General features: G+C 37.9%; 1 pseudogene; it reads left to right on the forward strand.

Moving 5' to 3' along the window:
- Positions 1–2,809: 2,809 nt before the first annotated feature.
- LOC144296645 (U4 spliceosomal RNA) lies at positions 2,810–2,890 on the forward strand (annotated as a pseudogene).
- The last annotated feature ends 15,329 nt before the right edge of the window (positions 2,891–18,219 follow it).

The raw sequence follows: 18,219 nt of genomic DNA on the forward strand, positions 1-18,219 counted from the left end.
TAATAAAAGTCAAGAAAGATAACAGTAAACCTCTCCTGGTGAATTATTGTGAGGATGAAATGAGTTAATATACATAAAGTGTAAGCCATAGGTACAACTTAGCAAATCTTTCCCTGTTGGAGCAATTCCTTTCATGTTATGGTATCCTTGGTCCTCAGCCATTCATGCAAGCTTTCTAAGAGTCAATAGCATCAAAAATTGTGGAGTTTTTTTCCTTTGAATTTTAGGTGGTTTTTTTTTTTTAATTTTAGGTTTTATTTTTTTAAAAGATTTTATTTAATTCATGGGAGACAGAGAGAGAGAGAGGCAGAGACACAGGCAGAGAGAGAAGCAGGCTCCATGCAGGGAGCCCAATGTGGGACTCAGTCCTGGGACTCCAGGATCACACCCTTGGGGGAAAGTAGGTGCTCAACTGCTAAGCCACCCAGGCTGTCCTTGAATTTTAGGTTTTAAAGTATATCTCCGGGGATGGGGTGGCGAGGCAAGATGGCAGAAGAGTAGAGTCCCCAAGTCACCTGTCCCCACCAACTTACCTAGATAACTTTCAAATCATCCTGAAAACCTACAAATTTGCCCTGAGATTTAAAGAGAGATCAGCTGGAACACTACAGAGAGAAGAGTTCACACTTCTAACAAGTACAACTTGTTTTTAGCCACTCTGCACTGAGCAAAATGACTAGAAAGAAGAACTCACCACAAAAGAAAGAATCAGAAATAGTACTCTCTCCCACAGAGTTACAGAATTTGGATTACAATTCAATGTCAGAAAGCCAATTCAGAAGCACAATTGGAAAGCTACTGGTGGCTCTAGAAAAAAGTATAAAGGATTCAAGAGACTTCATGACTGCAGAATTTAGATCTAATAAGGCCGAAATTAAAAATCAATTAAATGAGATGCAATCCAAACTGGAGGTCCTAACGATGAGGGTTAATGAGGCAGAAGAACAAGTGAGTGACATAGAAGACAAGTTGATGGCAAGGAAGAAAGCTGAGGAAAAAAGAGAAAAACAATTAAAAGATCATGAGGAAAGGTTAAGGGAAATAAATGACAGCCTCAGAAGGAAAAAAATCTACATTTAATAGGGGTTCCAGAGGGCAGTGAAAGAGACAGAGGACCAGAAAGTGTATTTGAACAAATCATAGCTGAGAACTTCCCTAACTTGGGGAGGAAAACAGGCATTCAGATCCAGGAGATAGAGAGATCCCCCCATTAAAATCAATAAAAACCATTCAACACCCCAACATTTAATAGTGAAACTTGCAAATTCCAAAGATAAAGAGAAGATCCTTATAGCAGCAAGAGACAAAAGATCCCTAACTTATATGGGGAGAAGTATTAGGCTAACAGCAGACCTCTCCACAGAGACCTGGCAGGCCAAAAAGGGCTGGAAGGATATATTCAGGGTCCTAAATGAGAAGAACCTGCAGCCAAGAATACTCTACCCAGCAAGGCTCTCATTCAGAATAGAAGGAGAGATAAAGAGCTTCCAAGATAGGCAGAAACTGAAAGAATATGTGACCACCAAATCAGCTCTGCAAGAAATATTAAGGGGGACTCTGTAAAAGAAAGAGAAGTCCAAAGAAACAATCCACAAAAACACAGACTGAATAGGTATTACGATTACATTAAATTCATATCTTTCAATAGTAATTCTGAACGTGAATGGGCTTAATGATCCCATCAAAAGGCTCAGGGTTTCAGACTGGATAAAAAAGCAAGACCTATCTAGTTGCTGCCTACAAAAGACTCATTTTAGAATTAAGGACACCTACAGCCTGAAAATAAAAGGTTGAAGAACCATTTACCATTCAAATGGTCCTCAAAAGAAAGCAGGGGTAGCAATCCTCATATCCACGATAAATTAAAGTTTATCCCAAAGACTGTAGTAAGAGATGAAGAGGGACACTATATCATACTTAAAGGATCTATCCAATAAGAGGACCTAACAATAGGTTAGGCATGAATATTTATGCCTCTAATGTAGGAGCTGTCAAGTATATCAATCAATTAAAAACCAAAGTTAAGACATATTTAGATAATAATACACTTATACTGGGAGACTTCAACATGGCTTTCTGTAATTGACAGATCTTCTAAGCACAACATCTCCAAAGAAACAAGAGCTTTAAATGATACACTGGACCAGATGGATTTCACAGATATCTACAGAACTTAACATCCAAACGCACCTGAATGCACATTATTCTCAAGTGCAATAGAACTTTCTCCAGAATAGATCACATACTGGGTCACAAATCAGGTCTTAACTGATACCAAAAGATTGGGATCGTCCCCTGCATATTTTCAGACCATAATGCTTTGAAACTAGAGCTCAATCACAAGAAGAAATTTGGAAGAAATTCAAACACGTGGAGGTTAAAGACCATCCCGCTAAAAGATGAAAGGGTCAACCAGGAAATTAGAGAAGAATTAGAAGGATCATGGAAACTAATGAGAATGAAGATACAACCATTCAAAATCTTTGGGATACAGCAAAAGAAGTCCTGAGAGGGAAATACATCGCAATACAAGCATCCCTCAAAAAACTGGGAAAAACTCAAATACAAAAGCTAACCTTGCACCTAAAGGAACTGGAGAAAGAACAGCAAATAAAACCTTCACCCAGTAGAAGAAGAGAGACAATAAAGATTTGAGCAGAACTCACTGAAATAGAGACCAGAAGAACTGTGGAACAGATCAACAAAACCAGGAGTTGGTTCTTTGAAAAAATTAATAATATAGATAAACCATTAGCCAGCCTTATTAAAAACAAAAGAGAAAAGACTCAAATTAATAAAATTACGAATGAGCTTTGTGCAGTGGCAGTATCATAGCCAATGAGGTTTATCCGAGGTACAATTGTTGCTAATTGAAAATAAAATCACGAATGAAAAAGGAGATATCAACAACAATACCAAGGAAATACAAACGATTTTAAAAACATATTATGAGCAGCTATACTTCAATAAATTAGGCAATCTAGAAGAAATGGATGCATTTCTGGAAAACCACAAACTACCAAAACTGGAACAGGAAGAAATAGAAAACCTGAACAGGCCAATAATCAGGGAGGAGATTGAAGCAGTCATCAAAAATCTCCCAAGACACAAAAGTTCAGGGCCAGATGGCTTCCCAGGGGAATTCTATGAAACGTTTAAAGAAGAAACCATACCTATTCTACTTTAAAGATAGAAAGAGATGGAATACTTCCAAACTCGTTCTATGAGGCCAGAATCACCTTAATTCCAAAACCAGATGAAGACCCCACCAAAAAGGAGAATTATAGACCAATATCCCTGATGAACACAGATGCAAAAATTCTCAACAAGATACTCGTCAATAGGATCCAACAGTACATTGAGAAGATTATTCATCATGACCAAGTGTGATTTATCCCTGGGATGCAAGGCTGGTTCAACATTCGTAAAGCAATCAACCTGATCAATCATATCAACAAGAGAAAAAACAAGAACCACATGATCCTCTCAATAGATGCAGAGAAAGCATTTGACAAAATACAGCATCCATTCCTGATCAAAACTCTTCAGAGTGCAGGGATAGAGGGAACATTCCTCAGCATCTTAAAAGCCATCCAGGAAAAGCCCACAGTAAATGTCATTCTCAATGGGAAGCACTGGGAGCCTTTCCCCTAAGATCAGGAACACGACAGGGATGTCTACTCTCACCACTGCTATTCAATATAGTACTAGAAGTCCTAGCTTCAGCAATCAGACAACAAAAAGAAATAAAAGGCATTCAAATTGGCAGAGAAGAAGTCAAACTCTCCCTCTTTGCAGATGACATGATACTGTACACAGAAATCCCAAAAGACTCCACCCCAATATTGTTAGAACTCATACAGCAATTTGGCAGTGTGGCAGGATACAAAATCAATGCCCAGAAATCAGTGGCATTTCTATACCCTAACAATGATACTGAAGAAAGAGAAATTAAGGAGTCAATTCCATTTAAAGTTGCACCCAAAAGCATAAGACAACTAGGGATAAACCTAACCAAAGAGGTAAAGGATGTATACCCTAAAAACTATAGAACACTTCTGAAAGAAATTGAGGAAGACACAAAGAGATGGAAAAATATTCCATGCTCATGGATTGGAAGAATTAATATTGTGAAAATGTCAATGCTACCCAGGGCAATTTACAGATCTAATGCAATCCCTATCAAAATATCATGGAGTTTCTTCAGAGAGTTGGAACAAATCATCTTAAGATTTGTGTGGAATCAGAAAAGACCCTGAATAGCCAGGGGAATATTAAAAAAGAAAACCAGAGCTGGGAGCATCACAATGCCAGATTTCAGGTTGTACTACAAAGCTGTGGTCATCAAGACAGTGTGGTACTGGCACAAAAACAGACACATAGATCAATGGAACAGAATAGAGCATCCATAAATGGGTCCTCAACTCTATGGTCAACTAATATTTGACAAAGCAGGAAAGCCTATCCACTGGAAAAAAGACAGTCTCTTCAATAAATGGTGGTGGGAAAATCGGACATCCACATGCAGAAGAATTAAACTAGACCACTCTCTTACACCAGGCACAAAGATAAACCCAAAATGGATGAAAGATCTAAATGTGAGACAGGAATCCATCAAAATCCAAGAGGAGAACCCAAGCAACACCCTTTTTGAACTTGGCCACAGCAACTTCTTGCAAGATACATCTATGAAGGCATGGGAAACAAAAGCAAAAATTGGGACTTCATCAAGATGAGAAGCTTCTGCACAGCAAAAGAAACAGTCAACAAAACTCAAAGACAACCTTCAGAATGGGAGAAGATATTTGCAAATGACGTATCAGATAAAGGGCTAGTTTCCAAGATCTATAAAGAACTTCTTAAACTCAACACCAAAGAAACAAACAATCCAATCATGGAATGGGCAAAAGACATGAACAGAAATCTCACAGAGGAAGACATAGACATGGCCAACAAGCATATGAGAAAATGCTCCACCACTTGCCATCAGGGAAATACAAATCAAAACCACAATGAGATCCCACCTCACACCAGTGAGAATGGGGAAAATTAACAAGGCAGGAAACCACAAATGTTGGAGAGGATGTGGAGAAGGGGAACCCTCCTGCACTGTTGGTGGGAATGTGAACTGGTGCAGCCTCTCTGGAAAACTGTGTGCAGGTTCCTCAAAGAGTTAAAAATAGACCTGCCCTACGCCCCAGCAATTTCACTGCTGGGGATTTACCCCAAAGATACAGATGCAATGAAACGCCGGGACACCTGCACCCCGATGTTTCTAGCAGCAATGTCCACAATAGCCAAACTGTGGAAGGAGCCTCGGTGGCATCAAAAGATGAATGGACAAAGAAGATGTGGTCTATGTATACAATGGAATATTCCTCAGCCATTAGAAACAACAAATACCCTCCATTTGCTTCAACGTGGATGGAACTGGAGGTATTATGCTGAGTGAAATAAGTCCATCGGAGAAGGACAAACATTATGTGGTCTCATCCATTTGGGGAATATAAAAAATAGTGAAAGGGAATAAAGGGGAAAGGTGAGAAAATGAGTGGGAAATACCAGTGAGTATGACAGAGGGTGAGAGACTCCTAACTTTGGGAAATGAACAAGGGGTAGTGGAAAGGGAGGTGGGCGGGAGGTTGGGGTGACTGGGGCACTGAGGGGGGCACTTGACGGGATGAGTACTGGGTGATATGTTATATGTTGGCAAATTGAACTCCAATATAAATAAATAAATAAATAAATAAATAAATAAAGTATGCCTCCACCTCTAAGAAAATTATATTTTAATAAAATCTTACTAGCCTTACATAACTTCATGTATACTCCTCTTATGGCAAATGAAATCAACACAATTAGAAGATAAAAGCTATTTTTTTAAACTATTTCTTCCTTGGATTCACAGAAATTGTCAGGAATTTTAACACTTGCCCACAGTGTAATTCTTCATGCTGTCATCAGTGCTAGGAGCGTATCCTGCATTAAATCTTTATCTGAGGGCAGCCCCGAAGGCTCAGCGGTTTAATGCCTCCTTCAGCCCAGGGCATGATCCTGGGGACCCTGGATTGAGTCCCATGTCGGACTCCTTGTGTGGAGCCTGTTTCTCCCTCTGCCTACGTCTCTGCCTCTCTCTCTGTGTCTCTCATGAATAAATAAATAAAATCTTAAAAAAATAAATTATTTATCTGAGCTAAGAGATCCTACATAATAACGTACATCTCTTGATTAATAACTCTGTTAGGTAGTGTGTGGCAAAATGGCAAAAGTCAAAGGGTCCTTACTGGCTCTTTTCGCCAAATAATTGGGCTGGAAAGCAGATATCACCATTTCCCCTGGTCTTACTCCAAACTCTGTGATTAAAGAGCTTGCTGTTTTCACAGAAAATTTAGGTGTTAACGAGTTCATCTCAAACATCCACAGAGTCAAATCTTAGAAATAAATAAATTCAATGCTAACCCAATAGGAGTTTATCAACAAAGCGCCTGAAATAATGTTCCTGAAATCATTTAATCAAGGAGAATAAAATCAGCAAATGAATTATTTCCCATTAAAGATAAAACCAAAAACTACTTGAATCCAGAATTCCCGTTTAAACAAAGTGAAATTATGTCCTAGAAAAGTAGAAGGTATTTGTTACTAGAACAGCACAACTGTGAAAGGCTTGTGAATACATATTTTAATAATAAGGAGGTGAACCTGAATCTCTGCAAGCTAATGGATAATTCAGAACAGAGGACTGATTTTGAAAGATAGCCTAAAAATGTAGGTTTTTCCTTTAGTAAACTTTAATCAGCTGTGCGCATCTTTTTAGTTAAAATTGGTTTTCTCTTAGCCCACCCCTCACAAAAAAAAAAAAAAAAAAAAAAAAAAACAGAGAGCACAATCACATGCACACAAAGGAGCCCCCGACTCCCAACTGCTACTCAAGAGAGCCATGCTCTATCCTCCCCCAGAAACAAACTTTATTGTTGGACTATTGTAACAATCTCCAAACATATAATTTCAAGAGCACTGTCATTAAATCAATGTTCATAAACAAACAAACAAAAAAAAAAACACTTAAGTCGACCCACAAAATAGTTCAGTTATATAAAGTATTTTGCAAAGAAATTAATACTACACTTCAGTTTGTTCATCCTTTTGCTTCCTCATCGAGCTTTGAGAGCATTGCTAGATAAAGCACTGTTTCCACAAATGAACGTTTTATGTTGAGACACAACCTCATCAGTACATACTCACTTTGATTAAAATGATTGGTTTCACTAGTGGACATTTCCCAACTTGCAGACATTTGTTTTCATCATTGTGGCTGAAACAAATATTTTGTTAGGCCTTACCAACTCGCCTTGCCACACATATGTAACATGAGAATATATTTGGTCATCTTCTCTAATGGGAAAGCAATGGGAAATATGCCGAGGGAAAGCACCCTTGGCATATTTGCATAGTCAGTGAACCTTTTAAGGTGATACAGAAAATTCTATATCATTGTTTTAAATATCAGCTTCCAATTAGGCTGGCTACTTCTCTGTCAGCCCTTCTGAAAGGGTTTGCCTATCATTCTGTCAGATATTTTGCAAATATGCCAGTGGTGGGTACCAGCGTGGTCTACTAATAAGGAGATGTATCTCAAGAGGAGGATTGGCTTCATCTTTGTGTTAGAACTGTGGGATGGGCGAGGATCAGTGATTCAGCAAGCAGATAGCAGAAGACCTAATGAAAAATCCATTTTTGATGAGAGATACAAGCGGTAACCTTATCTAAATCGTCTTTAACCTCCAATTAAAAGTTAAAGTGCATTTAGCATTTAAGTTTCTAGATTCCTGAAGGCATCACAAATTTTGATTATGATATTATATTATGATGTAGTCTCAGTTCAGGTTTTTCCGCCTTCTACCTAATATCTGCTTCTGACATGACTGGGCATACCTGATGAGTTAGCAGGGCCAGTCGCCAAGAAATCTGTGAAAGATCTAAAACTTTCTGGGAGGCCTCTTACACTTAGGTAAGAAGGAACCACCCAGGATGAACCTGATTTAGTAAGGAGATCTTTGGCAGTGGGAGAAGGATCTATCTTAATACACCTGGCACTCAAATTTTCCTTCGACCTCAGCCCTACCTAGACCTATGGTGAGCAGAAGTATCACACAAAAAAAGCTAAAATAGCTGTCCTACAGACCCCTGCTTGATCTAGCCTCATCTTACTTTCTAATCTTTTGTTACCTCCCCCCATCCCATTCTTTAAGATCAAACCATATCATATCTTCCGTGCACCAAATTCCATCAGGTAATAGTAACTTTACTCTTATTATTGACATCACTGAAACTTCTTTCCCTCAGGCTTCCCCCAACTCCCTTCCTCATAGCTAAGCACAATCCCTAAGGCTTCTAAGAAACATCTTCATGCTGAGAAGAATGGTGTTCAAGAAGACAGATTCAGGAATCAAAGGAAAGCTCCAATAAAACTTGGGTACTCTGTGACTCTGACTTCATCCGTCCTCCCTAGTAGGCAAGGTCTGGCAAACTAGGGTTGTGTTTTTAAAACTGGGTTGTGAAAAAATAAAAAAATAAAAAAAAAATAAAATAAAACTGGGTTGTGTTTTTTTTTTAAAGATTACTGATGGGGGTGCCTGGGTGCCTCACTGTTGAGTAACCCACTCTTGGTTTTGGCTCAGGTCCTGATCTCACAGTCATGGAATAGAGCCCCTTGTCGAGCTCTGTGTTCAGTGTGGAGTTTGCTTCAGATTCTCTCTCCCTCTTCCTCCCCCTTGTGCTTGCCTCTCTCTCTCTCACTCTCTCTCTTAGATAAAAGAATAATTTTAAAAACTATTAAAAAAATAAAAGGATTTCTTTTTTAATATTTTATTTATTCATTCATGAGAGACACAGAGAGAGACAGAGGCAGAGACACAGTCAGAGGGAGAAGCAGGCTCCATGCAGGAAGCCCGATATGGGACTTGATCCCGGGACTCCAGGATCATGCCCTGGGCAGAAGGCAGGCACTAAACCACTGAGTCACCCAAGGATCCCCAATAAAAGGATTTCTGATATAGAATTCTCTCTTTCTCCTTACCCTTTCTTCCTCCCTCTCTTTATCAGAAAGCTATGTATTAGACTTAGAACTAAAACACTTCTCACCTAACTTCTTTCTAATTCCCAAACTAGTTCCCTTAATAAATGATGATACAGAGCCATTACATTTTTGCAGATTTAAGGAGGGACATTAGAAATTATGTGGGTCAAGCTAGGAAAACTGAGGGCCCAGGAGTTCGAGTTACTGGCTCAGAGTTGCATATTTAGCTGCTGGAACTCAGGTTGACATTCAAAGCTTAGTTCATTTGCACTTTTAGCTTTCAGTTTAAAGAAAGAAGGGTGAAGTGTCACATTATGGAATTAAGCTGAGTTGACCTATAATTAAAAATCAAAGTCACGTCACCCAGACCTATCTACCCTGCTTAACATTCATGACCATCACAAGTGTATCTCATAAATTACAATTATTTCTTTGGCCCCAGAAATCAATTTGGTAGATAGATGCACCATTTATATACAGAACCCCACTTTTACATTTATCTCAGGACTAGATGTGAAGGACAGGGTTAAATATAGCTAAAGGGCATACATTGAGGGAAATGAATTACATACGATATTGCATATCTTACTTTAATATCAACAATAATCTTTCATTTTTCAAGCATATTGCATATAAAGTGGGCATTATGAACTCCTTGCACTACAAGCAAACAACAGAAGCTTATCATATGGCAAATGATGAATGCTCCCACCTCTAAGTTACCTTGGGCATAGTCAGGAGGCAACTGAAAGATGTGTTAAATATCTATCAACACCTTCTGAATCATTGCTATAAAAAGAAGGTAATCATGAAGGCCCTACGCTTGTCTTTCTTCAGGGTTAGATTCACAGGAAAAAAAAATTAGGAGACTTTCTGAGAAATTAGGTAACTTTCGACACTTTGAAATTCCTTCATCCATTTATTTGTTCATTCACATAGTAAACATCTGTTTTAAAAAAGGGAGGGGAGCTATAATATATCAGATACTCATCTGGACTCTAGAAATAGATCCAGAATAAAGCCCTGTCTTGTTAAAGAGTTAAGATTATCTTGGAGAAATTAGAGAAATGAATGTAAAATATTGGGTGTAGATACGGGCTGTGAAGGCTAGTCACAAGTGGAAGGAACTAGTAAAGAGGACTAGTTTGTGGGTGAACAGGGAAGGAAGGAGCATGGTTCTGAGTATCACTGCTGATAATCTACTTAAGAAAGTGGCATAACTCAGGAAAGTCCTTTATAATGAGATGCCATTTCTGCAGAGAAGTGAAGGAAATGAACATGAGCCATGCAGATGTCTATAGGGAGAAGATTCTAGGCAGAGGCAATGGCCCATGCAATGACAGGAACACAGGAATGCACTTGGCTTTGGCATGTTCAAAAAATGTCAAGTGGTCAGTGTGGCTGAAGAATAATAATGTGTGTGCATGTGAAAGAAATGAAATGTTTTTAAAAAGAGGAGGAAGATAGATTATTTAGGGTCTTGAAAGCTATAGTAAAAATGCATTACCACTGTGTGGGAAAAAAAAAAAACCATAAGATTTGCTAATACTGGTCTGGGTCATCTGGGAAAAATGGAACCAAGATAATATATAATATTGTTTTAGAGATAAAGGAATTTATTATAGAAGTAAGGTTATGTGATTATGGAGACCAAGAAGTTTCATGATCTCCTGTCTCTGAGCTGAAACACTGGGAGAGCCAGTGGTATAATTTAGGTGAGTCTCAAGGGCCAATAACCAAGAGCACACATATCTGAGGACAAGAGAAGAGGGATGTCTCAGCTCAAGCAAAAAGAGCATATTCATTCTTTCTCTGTCATTTTTCTCTACTCAGGCCCATCATCACCAGATAACAACTATTTGCCTTAGTGACGATTATCTTCTTTCACAGTTCAAGTTAAGTGCTAATCTCTTCTGGAAATGCCATCACAGACATACTCAGAAACAATGTTTTACTGGTTTTCTGGACATCATGTAACCCAGCCATGTTACGTATAGAATTAACTGTCACACTTCCCAAAGTGATATAATTTCTAGAAAAATACAAATTCATAATTTTTAATATACAAGACTTCACAGAGCAACACCATCATTTCATATCATTTTCTGAAAACATTGTAATCAGTAACTGTTATTTAATAATTTAATGTATGGAACTATAGTCTTGAATCAAATTCCCTTACTCTGAATCACTGTCTGTTTAGCTTTAATCATTTATTTAAAGTCTCTATACCTCAGTTTCCAAATCTTTAGTGCAGGGATCAGAACATAAGAGCAATCTCATGAGCATAAATGCAAATATATGCATAACAAACTAAATGATAGCAATCACATACAAGATAATGTATTAGAAAAATTAGGTGTATTCAGGAAATGCAAGATTAGTTAATGTTCTAAAATTGATCTACATGATTCATTATATCATCAGAAAAATAAAGAAAGATCATGTTGTCATCTCTATATTTGCAGAAAAAGCAATCAATGCCTATTGATTTTTAAAAACTTATAAAACAAAAAAAATATAGACAGAAATGTTCTCAATCTGATAAAATACAAAACAACAGCAACGTACAGCTAACACTACAGATGAGACAAGACTGTCCGTTATTGTTACATTTAGTCAAAAATGTACTGGAGATCCTAGACAATTCAAAAAGGAAGGTTTTTTTAAAACACACGCTATCAAAATCAGAAAAGGAGAAATTGAAGGACATTATTTTCATCTAGCATAATTGAGAACAAAAACATTTAGTAAATGTAATTAATAATTAATTGGAGAAAATTATGGGGTGAAAGATCGTATATAGTTCCTACATAGTAATGAAACTATTAAAGATTCTTAAAAAGGAACTATTTCCTCCTATAGCATCAAAAACATCAAACACCTAACAATAAATCAAACTAGCAACCTGCATATTACTTCTGGACCAAAAAATTAAAAATAAAGAAATTAGAGAAGACTTTAAAAAATAGAGGAATACATTATGTTCATAGATTGGAAGTCTCAATACTTCAAATGTTGATTCTCAACAGATCATTTCCTACATTCAATGCACCCCAATCAAAGCCTTGACCAAAATTGGCAAATGAATTCTAAAATATATATGGAAAGGCAAAAGGGCAAACTAGTGAAGACAAAAAATTTAGAGGACTTCCATTACCAAACATCATGACTTCCTCTTAAAGTACAAAACTTCTATTCTATTCCACTCTATGTACAGTTGCCTGTTTTATCACCCATGTGACAGAGTAATTCAGTTGAGGAAAGGTTGTTCTTTCTAAAACATGATGCTCAATCAAATGAGAATCAATATGGGAAAAGTATGCATTTTGGTGCTTATCTTAGACCACATATAAAAATCCATTCCAGGTAGATTGTAGATCTGAATTTGAATAACGAACAATAAATCTTCAGTAAAATAGAATAAAATATCTTCATCATTTTGAGATGATACTTAGAAGGCAAAGTAAAGCAATGGTCATATTTCTTACACTCTGAAGCCAGCCCGGGGCACAGGAACAAGGACAGCAATCAAACATTCAGATCCTTCTGCTGCCAGCAGACCTCCTCCATTAGCTTCTTTGCAGGCATGAGCCAAGTACTTGAGTAACTCTTTAGCAAATACAGTAGAAAAGTTCAGATGAAAACTTGTAGAAGAACTGCCTCTATTTACCAAAATATAAAACAAAACAAAGAACATATTCTTGGAGGGTTTTCAGAGATAGTTTCTATCAACAAAGTTTTGAAAGGTATGGTGTGATGATCCCACCACATTTTCCTTGGACTTCCCTACTTAACCTGAGCAGAAGACAGATGGAACCTAGAAGATGGTAGTGTTGGGATGCCTGGGTGGTTCAGCAGTTTGGCGCCTGCCTTCAGCCCAGGGCATGATCCTGGAGTCCCGGCATCAAGTCCCACGTCTGGCTCCTTGCATGGAGCCTGCTTCTCCCTCTGCCTGTGTCTCTGCCCTTTCTCTCTCTCTCTCTCTGTGTGTGTGTGTGTGTGTGTGCGTGTGTGTGTGTGTGTCTCTCATGAATAAATAAATAAAATCTTTAAAAAAAAAAAAGAAGATGGTAGTGTTTTAGTGTAAACTTAATCAAGCAGAGAAATCCAATTGCAGTTGCCGGTCCAGATGTAGCATCAGTACTAGAACAAATCAACACAGTACCAGCATCTGACCAATCAGACAGCATCTGTCTATCTGTTTCCTTCTCTTAATCTCTCTGTCCCTATCTCTTTCCTTTCTCTCTCTCTCCTGCCCCCTACCCCCTACCTATCAGTAAAGATTATCAGAAATAATTGACTTTCCTCTGCTAGGGCCAATAATACAAAACCATATTAAATGTCTAGCCCTAGGGGTACCTGGGTGGCTCAGTGGTTGAGCATCTGCCTTTGGCTCAGGTCATGATCCCAGGGCCCTGAGATTGAGTCCTGCAACAGGCTTTCAATAGGGAGCCTGTTTCTCCCTCTTCCTCTGTCTCTGCCTCCCTCTCTGTGTCTTTCATGAATAAATAAATAAATTCTTTAAAAAGAGAGAGAAGAAAATGTCCAGCTCTATGCTATCATATAGTCTACAGGGACTTATATGTCATCTCATTCCATAGGTATCATTATATTGACAACCTATTACATTTGTGATAACATGCTGATTAGGCCAGATGAGCAGGAAGCAGCAAGTGCTCTAGACATTTTGTAGAATACATGCATGAAAGAGGAAAGGGAAAGAAATCCCACAAATACTTAGAGACCTTTCACCTCAATGGAATTTTTAGGGACAAAGTTGGTCTGAGGCATATTGAAACATTCCTTGTAAAATAAAAGACTAATTGCTGCATCTGCTTCTTCCCATTGTGTAATAAAAAAAAAAAAAAAGAACCACAAATGCTTAGTGTGCCACTTTAGAATTTGCAGAACTATAAACCTTATTTGGGCATTCTACTTTGACCAATTTATTGAGTATATTGATAATTTGCTAAATCTGAGTAGGATCCAGAAAAAAAAAAAGAATAATTCTTCAGTTTCCCTACCCCCTTGGATATGACCTTGCATGGTCTGATGATGCTTGACACATTTATGGCACATTGGAATAATTTACAGAGACTTTGGCAAGACCCTATAATTAGATCAAATAGTAAACATTTAAAATTTTGGATCTAAACTCTGTACACTACTATTATCATTTTGAGAAACAGCTTCAGGCTTACTACTGGGGTCAAGCAACAAATGAACGCTTGATCATAGACCACCAGATTATCATAAGACCTTAGCTGCTCATTATGAGGTAGGTGTCATCTGACCCTCAAACCATAAAGTTGGGCAGCACAACAACACTTCATTGTCAAGTGGTAGTGGTACGTACAAGATGCAGCTTAATTGAGCAATTGGCCCATATGCCACAGGCCATATTCAAACTGCATAAACTACCCCACCCCCTTCTCAATCTTCCCTCATAACAATTTGGAGATCTCCCTATACCCAGTAGACTAAGAAAACAATGGCTTCTTTTAGAGATGAGGGCATTGATATAGGCCTACTCTGGAGTGGCCCTGGAGAATGGTGATGAAGGAAAATCCTCCCATAGACAAAGCTTTGCACTATCCACCCAGTTGTTTGATTGCCTGAAGGAGAAAGAAATGACTAGAGATACGAATCTATACTACTAAATGGAGAGCAACTAATGATTTGATGAATGGTGGAAGATTTTAAAGGAATATAATTGGAATATGGGTTCTGTTATTGGGGATGATGGATTGTGAAGATATTTGTTCTTCATACGAACACTTACAAAGAGTAACCTCAAACAGGAGGATTTTAACCATCATCTAGACAAGAAGACCCACTCAATAGAGGCCAGTCAGTCATATTGCCCCCAGACACTGCTGCCTTTGTCCAATAGATCCATGAACAAAATGGCTATGATTTTAGGGATAAACTTTACACACAGGCTTAGAAATGGATACTGCTATCACCAATGCAATATTGGCTAAAGAGCTGATGACTGATCAAACTGCCACCAGTAGATCTAATGCTGACTCCCCAGTATTGCACCGTGTCCCCCATTTCCTGAGAACATCATTCAGGAAACTGGTACAGGTTGATTACATTGGATCATTCTATAATGGAAGGAGCAGCACTTTGTTCTCACTAGAATAAACATTTACTCTGATTATGGATTGTCCCCTTTTTGCCTGTTAGTTGTTTGCCAAAACCTTCATTCAAGGATTTATAGAAAACTTCATTCAATGTCATGGTATTCAACATGGGTCTGTTCTGATCTGGGACACAGTCTCTTACCATGTCCCCCACCATCCTGAACCAGCTTTACTGATAGCATGGTGGAATGGCTTTTTGAACACTCAATTATGGTTTCAATTGGGTAAGAACATCTGAAATAAGGTCCTCCAGGATGCAGTGTATGCTGTAAACTTAGCAACTTCTATGTAGTACTGCTTTTTCTAGTCAAAATTCGTTGGTACAGGGATCAGTGAGTGGAAATGGGGACTCTTCTCACCATTAGCTCTTGTACTCCTCTAGCAACATTTTTTGCTTCTGTCAACAAAATTTTAGATTCTACTGGTCTCTAGACTATCTAGTGGCAGTTCCATATCTGTGTAGTCCAATGTGGTAGACATGAGCCACATTGAAATCTTGAAATATGGCTACTGCAACTGCAGTAATAAATTTTAAAGTGTATTTCATTTAAAGTAATTTAAATTTAATATAAACCTTCCCATGTGACCAGTGACTATAACATAGGTTAATGTATATCACAAAGTCTAGAGCTCCCAAAAGATGAATACTTATACCAGGGGGCATAGAAATGATTCCATTAAACTGAAAGTTAAGATTGACATCTGGGCACTTTAAGCTTCCATGATCATGATTTAAGAGTTGCTCTACTTTCTGGGATAATTGATCCTGATTATTAACAGGAAATTGTATTATTACTAAATAATGAGGGTCTGGAATACAGAATATCCTCTGAGTGCCTTTTAATACACCCATGTCCTGGCTTTAAAAGCAGTAGATAGTATAGACATTTTAATAGTAGTTGTTCTTTCAATGCATGAGAAAGGATTTTTTTTTCTATTTCTTTGTGTCATCTTCAACTTATTTTATCAGCATTTTATAGTTTGCAGAGTACAGATTTTTACCTCTTTGGACAGGTTTATTCCTAGATATCTTATAGGTTTTGGTGAAGTCATAAATTGGATTGATTCCTTGATTTCTCATTCTGCTGCTTCATTATTGTTGTGTAGAAGTGTATAGAAATAGAACAGATTTCTGTATGTTGATTTCAGATCCTGCAATTTGACTGAATTTGTGTTTAATTTCTAGCAATCCTTTTGTGGAGCCTCTTTTTTTTTGAGAAAGAGAGAGAGAGAGAAAGAGAGAGAGAAAAAAAGAAAGGGAGCATGAGGAAGGTGGGTATATTTGCAGGAGAGGGAGAGAGAGAATTTCGATCAGGCTCTGTACTCAGTGTGGAGCCTGAATACGGGGATTCATCTCATGATCCTGAGGTTATGACATGGGCCAAAATCAAGAGTCAGATGCTTAATTGACTGAGCCACCCAGGCATCCCACTTTGAGTTTTCTGCATAAAGTAGCATGTCATCTACAAATGGCAGAGCTTTGACTTCTTCCTTGCCAATTTTGATGCCTTTTATTTATCTGTGTTTTCTGCTTGCTGCAGCTAGGACTTCCAGTACTATGTTAAATAACAGTGTTGAGAGTGGACATCTCTGTCTTGCTCTTGACCATAGATGAAAAGCTCTTAATTTTTCCCCATTGTGGATTATATTAGCTATGTCACATTAGAGGCAACAATAAACAAAAATAAAGGCAACCTATGGAATGGGAAAAGATATTTGCAAATGACATATATGATAAGATTCAGTAACCAAAATCTATAAAGAATTTATCAAACTCAACACCCAAAAAATAATAATAATCCAGTTATGAAATAGGCAGAAGACATGAATAGACATTTTTCCAAAGAAGACATAGAGATGGCCAACAGACACATGAAAATATATTCAACATGTTTCATCATCAGAGAAATACAAATCAAAACTACAATGAGATATTACCTCACGCCAACAACGCAGGAGACAACAGGTGTTGGCAAGGATGCAGAAAAAGGGGAACTCTCTTGCACTGTTCATGGGAGTGCAAACTGGTACTGCCACTCTGGAGAAAAGTAGGGAGGTTCCTCAAAAAGTTAAAAACAGAACTACCCTGCAATCTGGCAATTGCACTACTAGATATTTATCCAAAGGGTTCAAAAACACTAATTTGAAGGGATATATGCACCCTAATGTTTATAGCAACATTATCAACAATAGCCAGATTATGGAAACAGCCCAAACATCCAGTGACTGAGGAATGGATAAAGAAGATGTGGTACACACACACACTCACTCACACACACACACACACACACACACACACCGAACGGAATATTATTCAGCAATGAAAAAGAGTGAATTATTGCCATTTGCAACAACATGGATAAAGCTAGAGAGTAGTATGCTGAAGGAAATAAATCAGAGAAAAACAAATACCATATTATTTCACCCATATGTGGAATTTAAATAAAATAAATGAACATAGAGGGGAGAAAAAGAGCTACAAAAACCAAGAAACACTCCTAACTATAGAGAACAAACTGATGGTTACCAGAGGGGCGGGTGGCAGTGGGGGGGGCGGGGATGAAATCGGTAATACGAATTAAGAAACACAATTGTGATGAGCACCAGATGATATACGGAAGTAATGACTCACTAAATTGTACACCTGAAACTAAATTTACACTGCATGTTAACTAATTGGAATTTAAATAAAAACTTGGAAGGGAAAAAAATCAATAGAAAATTATAATTCAATATAGGCAAGACTGTGAATAGCCAGGTAGCCAATATTATCTTTGGAAAGAATGATCATTTTGCAGCAGGTGAAAAGTTGGACTTAAAACCATAACACTGGAGCACAAGGTCCATTGTTTATATAATACCACTACCTCATATTTTAATTTGACAGAATATTTTACAACAAACAGAGACAGAGCAACTGGAGATTTATTCAGGAGAGTGTCTCCCTGCCTGACCTCCCCATCTCCATTTTCTCAGCCATAGTTCTCTGTA

This window comes from Canis aureus, chromosome 24 (assembly GCF_053574225.1).
Source record: "Canis aureus isolate CA01 chromosome 24, VMU_Caureus_v.1.0, whole genome shotgun sequence".
Taxonomy (NCBI): Eukaryota; Metazoa; Chordata; class Mammalia; order Carnivora; family Canidae; genus Canis; species Canis aureus.